General features: G+C 44.9%; 1 protein-coding gene across 2 annotated transcripts in view; it reads left to right on the forward strand.

Annotated features, from left to right (window-relative positions):
* LOC118616815 (phosphatidylinositol glycan anchor biosynthesis class P) overlaps positions 1-8,680 on the forward strand; it is a 28,254-nt gene extending 19,574 nt beyond the window's left edge. The window contains exon 6 of one of the 2 annotated variants that reach the window (XM_036242251.1): positions 8,469-8,680. The gene's annotated coding sequence lies outside the window, so the exon portion shown is untranslated. Of the gene's footprint in view, positions 1-2,644; positions 2,727-8,468 lie in introns of those variants that run through there. The other variant, XM_036242250.1, reaches the window with a different exon arrangement.
* Positions 8,681-10,135: the final 1,455 nt, after the last annotated feature.

Here is a 10,135-nt window from a genome sequence, read left to right on the forward strand (position 1 = left end):
GTGGTACCTGGAAGGCAGTATGGACGTTTTTACTGAATGACTTGAGTCATTAATAAAGGAAGATTGTGTAGCAAAGAGGGGTTTACTGGGCAGTTTGGCTGGGTTGATCACTGTCCGCTGAGTGGCTGGGTGCAGGGGTGACGTCTGCAAGCATCATGGGGGACCAGCAGGGGCCCAAGGGTGAGGAGGCAGCAGGCTCGCTGGCCAGGCCCTTGGAGGTCAGGAGAGGCCAGAGCAGAGCCCGCCATCCCACCGCAGCTCGGCTCAGCCGCACCCATGCTCTCGCTGTCCCTCTGATCTCTGCCCAGTTCCCCGTGAGGAGCCTGGGTGGAAACTCCATTCGAGGGCTGCTGACATGACCTGGGTCAGGGTGGGGGCTACCTGAGGAAGAAGTCAGAGAGACTGGGGAGTCAGGTTTAGGTGGGATGGGCTGAGGTCATCCGTTCTCTGCTAGTGAGTGGTACCTAAACCTGGACAGTCCCAGAGAGAGGCCAGCAGGGACTCGGGCCCGAAATAGAGACAGAATCCGCAGGCTCAGGTTGGGACGGGGCCAGCTGAGTCAAGCCTGGTGGGTTTCCAAAGGTTGGCCTCTGCAGTTTAGGGACACATGACTGCAAGAGAGAGCAGGCTCAGACATAAACCCACATGGTAATAAGGGGACTGAACTCTTCTGGACGTATCAGCCTGGCCAGGAGAAGTGTTGTGGGCAAAACACATAGGACAGAGAGAAATGGGCAAGGGGAGGGGGCTGTACCCAGGGGCCTCCGGGACAAGAGGAAGAGGTGACAGCAAGGTCAGACAGAAAGGCTGTGCAGTGAGGACTCTTTCTCTTGTGGGGTGGGGGGGTCAGGGCAGGACAAAGAGGCAGCTACAGAATGAAAAGAGAACAGGAAGGAGAGAGAAGAGGGCACTCAGAGGTGTGAGGATGCTTGAATGGGAAGGCCACGAGGCGGGGCCTGGCCCGCTGCTGTTTACCCAGAGCTGGCTGGTCTTACATCCAAGTCAGACCCTGTGGGAACCTAGGGGAATGGCTTCAAAACTCATCATTAATAAAAAGCCTGGGAAAAGGCAGACCCAGCTGGGAAACTATCCTGTATAAGTTCTAGGGAGTCTATTATGTGCCCAGTATTTTCATTTCTTTCTTTTGCTTATTTTCCTATCACAATTGGCTGTAAGATGTTTGAAATATAAAAGGTCTATATTTAGCCCAGCCAGTGTGGCTGAGTAGTTGAGTGTCGACCCATGCATCCACTGGTTCAATTCCTGGTCAGGGCACATGCCCAGGTTGGGGGCCCAACCCCCAGTGTGGGCGTGCAGGAGGTAGCCAATCGATGTTCTCTCTCATCAGTGTTTCTATTTCTTTCTCCTTCTCCCTTCCTCTCTGTCTCAAAGCAATAAAGAAAAATAATAGCCCTAGCCAGTTTGGCTCAGCAGATAGAGCGTCCGCCTATGGTCCAGAGAGACCCAGGTTCGGTTCCTGCTAAGGGCGCGTACCTCAGTTGCAGTTTGTCCCCAGCCCTGGTTGGGTTGTGCGGGTGGCAGCCACTCGATGTGTCCCTTTCACATCGATGTTTCTCTCTCTCTCTCTCCCTCCTACTCTGTCTGAACAAAAAATGGAAAAATGTCCTTAAGTGAGGATAAAAAAAAAAAAGAAAAATAATAAAAGGCCTATATTTATGTTGACCTATATGAAAGTGCCATTTGGGTACAGAGGTCAAACCCAAGCTACTTCACATGGTTCCTGCTACTGTATTTGGGTCCTGGACAGAAAGCAGTGGGGAGCTAGGGAGACAGACTTATTCCTCCCCAGTTCTGGGTGTGGAGTGGAGCAGTCCCCACCCCAGACCAGAAAGGTGATGGAGCTTCCAAGAGAGAAAGTGGCTGCATCCTCAGAGCAGGGGGAAAAGGGACAGTGACAAGGGGAGCTAGTGTGGAAGAGCAGAGGATGGGCAGTCTGCACCTTCCAGGTTCTTCCAGGCTCAGCCTCAAGGTGCTCTGGTTCACGCTCAGGCGGGCACCGGGGCAGGCTGGTTCATGCAACTTCACTGTGATCACAGCCATGTAACCTTTGCCACCGGTGTGCTATGTGTGCAGTGGATGAAATTTAAGTCAGTGCTGGTTTTAACTGATTAGTGAGTCATTTTTTCCTACCCTGAGGTCCCTGGGCAGCCCAACCATCAGTGTCCAACCACCCCCAATGTGGCGAAGCTGCCTGCTCCTGCCACCATGCAAAGTGGCATTAGCCACACTCCACGCAGCTGGGAGAAGAAATGCCCGGTGTCTCCGTCCCAGAACTGCCTGAGGCAACAGGGCACCAGCCGACCCTCAGCTGCTCCACCTGCTGAGGCCTGCCACCAGAAGTGCCCGGTGGGAAGGAGCCAGCTTTCCGAGGGACAGCACCCCTGGCCCCATTCCCAGTACTAGTAGGCCCTGGCCTGGCCTGATGTGGGAGAAGCTGCAACCTGCATCCCTCTCTGGTTCCAGATGATGTTGGGCTGGGGAGTGGCAGTGGAGGGAACAGGGATACCAAAGCTTCCCTGGGGAATGTTCATTCATCTGGAGACAAAAGGACACGTTCTTGTTTCACCTTTGGGGGCCTCCCTCAGGCTAAGACATGGTTGTGGGGTTTCTGCTCCTCCCTCAGCATCCTCTGGAAGGACCACCTCTCCAGCATGCCAGTGGCAGAGCCCCGGGGACGCAGATCCTGGCCCCCAGGTGTCTGTTATGAGAGGAGATAATAATGGCAGCTGCATCAAAGGGTCCTCGTGAGAATGACATGAAATACCTAGAATAGCGCCTGGCACAGAGTAAGTAGTCAGTTTGTGCTATATAATTACAATTCTGTAAATGTTGTTGTTGCTGGTGAAAAGATGAGAGTTCCTCCTGCAACTCAGGGCAGGAATGCAGCCGGGCGGCAGGAACATACTGCAACCAAGACCGAACGAGCCAGCAGGTGTCTGGGCTGCTCCTCACTGCTCCTCAGCCACAGCTGTTTCACTTGGTGCCTGTGCACATCAGCCTTCTCCATACCCAGACCACGTGGCTCACTGTGTCCACCCACAGCTCCCACATGCCCTGTAATACGTGCAATCATGTTCCTAGTCGACTTCACCTGTGAACTGGGGGATGGTCCCCAAAGAAGAATGTGAGCTGGACACATCCCCCAAAAGGTGTCTGCTACAGGACAAAAGAGAGCATTATAATAGGAGTACTTCACTTCCGATGTCAAAATGACAGTTGGGCCGTGGCTGGTTTGGCTCAGCGGTTGGAGCATCAGCCTGCGGTCCAGAGAGTCCCGGGTTCGGTTCCCACTAAGGGCACGTACCTCGGTTGCAGTTTGTCCCCGGCCCTGGTTGGTCTTGTGGGTGGCAGCCACTCGATGTGTCCCCTTCACATCAATGTTTCCCTCTCTCTCTCTTTTTCTCTCTCCTTGGGTGAGGATTTAAAAAAAAAAAAGACAGTTGGATTTCTGTCCTTTCTGGAGAAGTTGCAAGCAAAAAACTAGTGTGAGCTTAGATATCACTACCAGTAGGATTAATTCACAGTACTTCTTTGACTAATACAAAACAATATTTTATTTGGACCTGAATTTTGAAGGATTACACTCTAAATAACAACCAAGGCAGACTATGATTTTTAAAACCCTAGCCGGTTTTGCTCAGTGGTTAGAGCATTGGCCCACGGACCAATGAGTCGCGGGTTCAATTTCTGTCAAGGGCACGTACCTTGGTTGCAGTTCGTCCCCGGCCTGTGCAGGAGGCAACCGGTCAATGTGGTTCTATCACATCGATGTTTCTCTCTGTCTCTGTCTCTCTCCCTCCCTCCCTCCATCCCACTCTATCTGATGATAAATAAATAAAAATAAAATGTGTCCTCATCCTCAGGTGAGGAATAAATAATGATGATGATAATAATAATAAGAATAGTAATAATAAATAAAATAAAAAGGCACAGCCCTGATCCCTGGGGCCTTGACTATTTAGAAACTATTTTGAATTTTTTGTTGTTATTTTTACTGTATCTACTGTTATCTCCTTGCCACTTTTTAAATATTTTGTTGAATGTGTGAGATAAAGACAAAAAAGCGCATTGCGATGGTCTCTCTCAAGTAACGTGCTTGGCGGAGGTCAGATCATCCAGAAAGCACTTCGGGTTAGTAAAGTAATCAGCAAAGGAAGCAACGCGAGCTTCACGCCCTTCCCTTTGTGCAGAAGACACAACTGTGCTCATTTTCATGGTTGATTAAGGAAATCTATGCATCTCCTATTTTATTTATTTATTTATTTACTTACTTACTTATTTCATTTATTTTAAATCCTCAGCCCTGGCCAGTTTGGCTCAGCAGTTAGAGTGTCAGCCTGCAGACCAAGGAGTCTCAGGTTTGATTCCGGTCAAGGGCATGTACCTTGGTTGTGGTTCGTCCATGGCCCTGGTTGGGGTCATGCAAGAGGCAACCAGGTGATGTGTCTCTCTCACATTTTTGTTCCTCTCTCTCTCCCTCCCTCCCACTCTATCTGAAGATAAACAGAAAAATATCCTTGGTGAGGATTTTAAAAAATATATTTTCCCATTTATCTTCAGATAGAGTGGGAGGGAGAGAGACAGAGAGAGAGAGAAACATCAATGTGAGAGATACATCAATTAGCTGCTTCCCACATAACCCCAACCAGGGCTAGGGACAAACCGCAGCCAAGATACATGCCCTTAACTGGAGTCAAACCTGAGAATTTTGGGGCTGATGCTCCAACCACTGAGCAAAACTGGCCAGGACCTATATTATTTTCATTTAAAAGACCTATCAGCCCTGGCGGAGTGGCTCATTTGGTTGGAATGTCATCCCATACACCAAAATGTTGTGGGTTTGATTCCTGGTCAGGGCACATACCTGGGTTTCGGGTTCGATCCCCAGTTGGGGTGTGTACAAGAGGCAACTGATAGATGTTTCTCACATCAATGTTTCTCTCTCTCTCTCTCTTCCTTACTCTCTAAAAGTCAATAAAAACATATTCTCAGGTAAGGATTTTTTAAAACAAATAAATAAATATAGTTAAAAGAGAGCGCAGAGGAGAAAATGGAAGAGGGAGGCTTGCATGTTGGGACAGAATGCTTTTATTTGGAAAAAGCCAAATAAGCATGCCGTCATAGATCCCATTTAAGGTCCTCTTGTTGAGTCTCTGCCACTCTGGGAAGGGATGGTTTCATGTTGGAGAATAACAGGATGGCAAGGCTAGGATGAACTTTAAGAAGCTATTGAGAGAAACACCCAGATGTTCATGAATGAATAAGTAGATAAGCAAAATGGGTTTACCCACTCAGTGGAATAGTATTCAGCCATAAAAAGGAATGAAGTAGGTGTACATGCTACAACCTGGATGAACCTTGAAAACAGTATTCTACGTGAATGAAGCCAATTACAAAAGTCCACATATTATGATTCCATTCACATAAAAGTCTAGAGGACCTGGAAGAATTAGCCTGGTATTCTGTGCTAATAATTACCTTGGATTTTCCTTTATTGATTTAAAGAGAGAGATAGAAAGATCGATGAGAGAAAACATCAATTGACCGCCTCCTGCATGCCCCCACTGAGGATCTGGCCCACAACCTGGACATGTGCCCTGTCTGGGAATCGAATCGGCGACCTCTTGGTGCATGGGTCGATGCTCAACCACTGAGCCACACCAGCTGGGCAAAGCTTTCTCCTCCTCTTTATCGCTGAACCAGCTTTCTGATGCTGAGTGCATTTGTATTCATTGTATTGTATCTTATGCAATAAATAATTCTTTCAAAATGTTAAGCTATCCCAAAATATGGGATCCAAATAATTTCTTTCCATTGCATGAACCTAAGCAAGTAGGTTCATTCTCCTGGTTCAGATGAGCTTCCTGAATTTGGTCACACTTTTCTTTTTTTTTGGTATGTGCCCCTAGCAGGAACTGAACCCGGGACTCTCTGGTCCACAGTCCGACACTCCAACCACTGAGCCAAACCGGCCAGGGCTGGTCACATTTTTCATGTTTTGATAAAAGGTAGTTGTGTTCTACCCAAGAAATAACTTATGGAAAACTTGTTATTTTTAAAATGGAAAATATATAATACAAGGGGATATAGAATTCAGGAAGCCCATCTGAGCTGAGCTTGGGGAATATAATTTCTGTTCTGCTGCTGGCGGATGAGAATGTCAACAATTGTGGCATTTTTTAAAGCAAACCAAAGCAGGTAGTTAAGAGCAAATGGTAAATTCTCTTAATACTGACAGATAGGATGGCAGCTGCTCCCTTGGGGACACTAGGGTTTGGCAGAAGAGAAATAAAAGATGCAGTCACTGCTTACCATTGAAACACAATAGACTCCTCCAGAAGTTGTTCCCTCTATATTCAAACAAAGTAACTCAGAGATGGTGAAGATCAAGCAACGACAGATAAAAAGAAGTTGAAAGAAAACATTTGAGACCATCCTACAGCCTGGTCCATAACTGCTTGATGAATTTAAAAAATTTTTTAAATATATTTTCATTGATTTTTTAGAGAGAGAGGGAGAGAGAGATAGAAACATGGATGTGAGAAACATTAAGCAGCTGCCTTCTGCACGCCCCCTACTGGGGTTTGAGCCCGAAACCTGGACAAGTGCCCTGACCGGAATCAAACCGGGACCTCTCAGTCCATGGGAGGACACTCAACCCACTGACCCACACCAGCCAGGCTGCTTAATGAGTTGTAAAAGCCCAGGAATTCTGGTGAGCCCCTCGACTTCCCAAGGGCAGGCAAGGAGCCAGAGCCCCTTATTTCCAGAGGCAGTTTCTCCAAACCCAGGTGCACAGCAGTCCAGTACAGGGAGTGAAATGGATGTGGACGCTCCCCGCCAAGTTTCCTCTAGATCTCTCTGGATTTCTAAGATTCACCTGTGTCACAAAAACAGCATCATGGGCTTAATCGGGGTTCACTGGCTTGAATTCAAATATCGAGGTAGCAGGTTAGAAATGGGCTATGACATGGGGTCGTTTATGAACCGATGTCCTCCCCAGAAGAACTGGTTATAGGCAAGAGCCTGAAGCCTTCCCTGGAGAGAGCCACAGAGCCTCGGGAAGCAGCCAAGAGGTGCCGTCCAGACCTGGAAGAATCAGCCTGGTATCCTGTGGTAGTAATTACCTTGGACTTCATACATACATACATACATACATACATACACCTCCAGACTGTAGGGGAAATTGAACAAACATAATGCTTTCTTTTGGATCAAAGCCAAGTCGTGCTCACCCAGACTTGGCCCTGGCAGCTTGCAGGAATGAATGCCAGGAAGTTCACATCAAAACCACAGGAGATGGTGTCTTCAGAAGTTGTGTTTGTGAGACATCACACTCCAGCAACTCCGTGACTGATATTCAATTGTCCTGCCTATGACCGTGTTTGCACAGGTCAACTCTGAAGAAGGATGAATGCGTGTTTGTATTTAGGAAATTTCTGCATTTAGGTATGTTTACTGCTAAATCACTTCAAGTGGCGTTCTAGATTTTAGCAAAATAAAATGATTTCTACTAAAGCTAACCATACACATAACCTGTGACCCAGCAACCACTCCTAGTTATCTCCTCAACAGAAATGTACACACATGTGCACAAAAGGCACATTCAGAAACGTTCATAGCAGCGCTCTTCATAATGGCCAAAAAAATTGGAAACAGTCCAAATGTCCATCAACCATAGCATGGAAAAATAAATAGGAATATATTCCTACAATAGAATACTATAGAACAGTCAGTGACTCTTATGTACACAGGCTGAACAAAAGAAACCAGACACAAATGAACACGAACTACATGATTTTATTTATATAAAGTTCAAAATTGGGCAAAATGAATCTGTGGTATTAGAAGTCAAAATAGTGGTTATCCTTGGGGAAGAGAGTGAATTTGGTAGCTGGGAGGGGCACAAGAGGAGCTTTGGGGGTGATGGCAATCTATTTGTTAACCTTTCTTAAAAAGGCATTACCTTTTTTCTATCTCAATTTTTTTTAATTAAACTGTCATCAGCATGCAATATCATATTAGTTTAGAGTGTACAAGGGTATGTTATCTTTTAAAATTCATCAAGCTCTTATGATTTGCTCACTTTTCTGTATCTGCTGTATGTCGATAAGAAATGTATTTTTGAATATATTTGTTAGAATGCTTTTAAATGGCAGCTGTAACTATTATTAGGGAGTAGTATATTGTGGAAAGCTATCTAAAACTTCCGAATTTGCAATGCAGTGCCTGATGTATCTGGAGAGACCCCCAATTAAGACAGTTGGTGACCTTTTTTTTTTGTATTGTGCATAACTGAAGCCTGAAGCCTTACACCTAACCCAAACCTGGGCATTGGCCCTACCACATTGTTTAACATTATCTTGGGACGGAGAGTAATTTAAGATGCTCACAGAAATGTCAAGCCTAATGATGAACTGGCTCACAGCAATTGGTCTTCCCTTCAGGTCTTACTTTGGCACTGAAGTCGTCATCTTAAGAGTACACCTGGACCTCTATGTGCTAGATGGATGGCTCAGAGGTCACGGCAAGTGCGCAGAAGACAGATCCTTGATGGACCTGGGAGAGTCAAAAACTAAGTGTCGGGGAAGAAACCAAAGGATTTCTTTGGAACTTTTCCCTTTGGGTTACTTTTAAAATGTTGACTTTTGTTGTGCCAAAAAAAGATTGTATTATTTCTGTAGCGACTCGGTGACTAAAGAAAAAGATACAAATATTGTTTTAATAGAAGAGTTTAAGCTTGTAAAACAGCTTGTATTGGGGTGTAACTTATATACTATATATTCACCCACTGGCACTGTACGAGTCAATGATATCGTAAACTTATAAAATTGTGCGACAATCACCATTATCCAGTTTTAGAACATGTCCATCACCCCAAAAAGTTTCCTTGTGCCAATTGACAGTTAATCCCTTTTCCCACTCCCAGCACGAAGCAGCCGCTGTTTTGCTTTCTGTTGCTATCCGTCTTTATTGACATTTCATACAAATGGAATCGTGTAATGTAGTCTTGCTTCTGGCTTCTTTCATTCAGCTTGTTTTCAAGGTCTTTTCTTGTTTTAGCATGTAATAATACTTCATTTCACCCTGTTATATTGCTGAAGAATATCCCATTGCGTGGATAGACCACGTTTTATTAATCCATTCACCAGTTGATGTCCATTTGGATTGTTTCCAGTGTGGGGTTATTATGAGTTAAACTACAATGAACATTTGTGTTTATGTCTTTTTGTGAACAAATGTTTTTATTTCTCCTGAGTAGATTCCTAGGAGTGGATTTGCTGGGTCATATGGTAAATTTATGTTTAATTTCTTAATGAAACAGCCAGTGATATTCCGGTTTCTCCAAATCCCTGCCAATCCTTATTATCTGTCTTTTATTTTTTAATTATTTATTTAGAGAGAGAGGAAGGGAGAGAGAGAGATAGAAACATTGATAGGCCACCTCCTGCATGCCCCACACTGGGGATCAGGCCCACAACCTGGGCATGTGCCCTGACCGGGAATTGAACTGGGACCTTTCAGTCTGTGGGATGACACTCAATCCACTGAGCCACACTGGCCTGGCTATTATCTATCTTTTAAAATTGTAACCATTCTAGTAGGTGTATAACAGTATTTCACTGTGGTTTTAATTTGCATTTCTATAAGGACTAATGATGTTGAGCATCTTTCATGAAATATCTGAAACTATAAAGTAAAATCTACTTGTAAAGATTACTATGTAATGATATAATGGAATATTGAAGTAATACTATATTTTAGATTTGCCCAGCAACTTCTAAGGCAGTCAAATTATTTTTATAAGCATCCATCATTTTTATGATTATCATAAAAGAGTACCTATTTTTGCCCTTGTCTTTCACCAGTAAGTCTACAAAAATGAGTCATGCAGATATGATTCATGCCCTGCAGGAAAGTAGAAAATTCTCCCTCTGGTGTTTGGTAAGGGCAGTTTTTCTCTTGCTTAGAAATATCTTCCTAGCACAGAAAAAAGTGGTGATAAAAAAACAAATTGCTCGAACAAACAAAAGAAACCTCTGTGAGTTCAGTTGACTATACAAGGTCCAAAATAAAGTAATGGGAAAGCTTGAGTAGAGTCTATAGAATTAGC

This window comes from Molossus molossus, unplaced genomic scaffold (assembly GCF_014108415.1).
Source record: "Molossus molossus isolate mMolMol1 unplaced genomic scaffold, mMolMol1.p scaffold_m16_p_5, whole genome shotgun sequence".
NCBI classification, from domain to species: domain Eukaryota; kingdom Metazoa; phylum Chordata; class Mammalia; order Chiroptera; family Molossidae; genus Molossus; species Molossus molossus.